The sequence below is a fragment of the Orycteropus afer genome, unplaced genomic scaffold (assembly GCF_000298275.1).
Source record: "Orycteropus afer afer isolate SDZICR_OR568_19922 unplaced genomic scaffold, OryAfe1.0 scaffold00801, whole genome shotgun sequence".
NCBI lineage: Eukaryota > Metazoa > Chordata > Mammalia > Tubulidentata > Orycteropodidae > Orycteropus > Orycteropus afer.
Genome location: NW_006922388.1, coordinates 576501 through 577549, shown reverse-complemented (window position 1 = coordinate 577549; position 1049 = coordinate 576501).

Genomic DNA, 1049 nt, shown 5'->3' with positions numbered 1-1049 from the left:
ATACGTTTGTTTGAGCTTCAAAGATTTTCTCAGGAGAGTGTAGTTAAAGGCATATACACAAAACCAATTGCCAACATTAATCTTAATGAAGAGAGACTGAAAGCATTCCCCTTACAAATGGGTAGCAGACAAGGAAGCTCTTTATCACCACTCTTATTCAATATCATATAAAAAGTCCTAGCCAGAACAATAAGACAATAAAGGAAAATGAAAGACATCCAAATTGGCAAGGAAGGAGTAAAGCTATCTTTACTCGCAGATGATATGATTCTATGTCTGGGCTCAAGTATAGCAGGGATTGTGGGGCTGGCATGGGATCGGGCAGTGTTTCATTCTGCCGTGCATGGGGTCGCTATGAGTCAGAAACGACTCCACTTACCAACAAAATGATTCTATGTGTAGAAAATCCCAAATTTTCAGCAAGAAATTACTGGAGTTCATTTAAATTTTCAGCAAAGTACCAAGGTACAAAAGCAAAACATAAAAATCAGTCAAATTTCTTTATAATAATAAAGAAAACTCTGGAAAGGACATCAGGAGAGTGATACCATTTACAATAATCACCCAAAAGATGAAGTGCTTCAGAATAAATCTAACCAGAGACACAAAAGACCTATATAAAGAAACTACAAAATGTTACTACAAGAAACCCAAAGATATCTACATAAATTGGAGATTATAGTATGCTCATGGGTGGGACTACTTAACATCACCAAAATGTCAATAATACCCAAAGCAATCTACAGATGTAATGCAATCTCAATCCAGGTTCCATCATTATTCTTTAAAGAGATGGAAAAACAAATTACCAACTTTATTTGAAAAGGAAAGGGACTTCAGATAAGTAATCCACTACTAAAGAAGAACAGAGTAGGAGGCCTCATACTCCCCAATCTCAAAACCTACTATAGAGCCATTGTAATTAAAGCAGCTTGGTACTGGCACAACAGACGTATGGACCAATGGAATAGTATTAAGAATCCAAAAGTAAACCCACCTTCCTATAGTTAACTGATCTTTGACAAAGGCTCAAAACTCATTAAATGGAG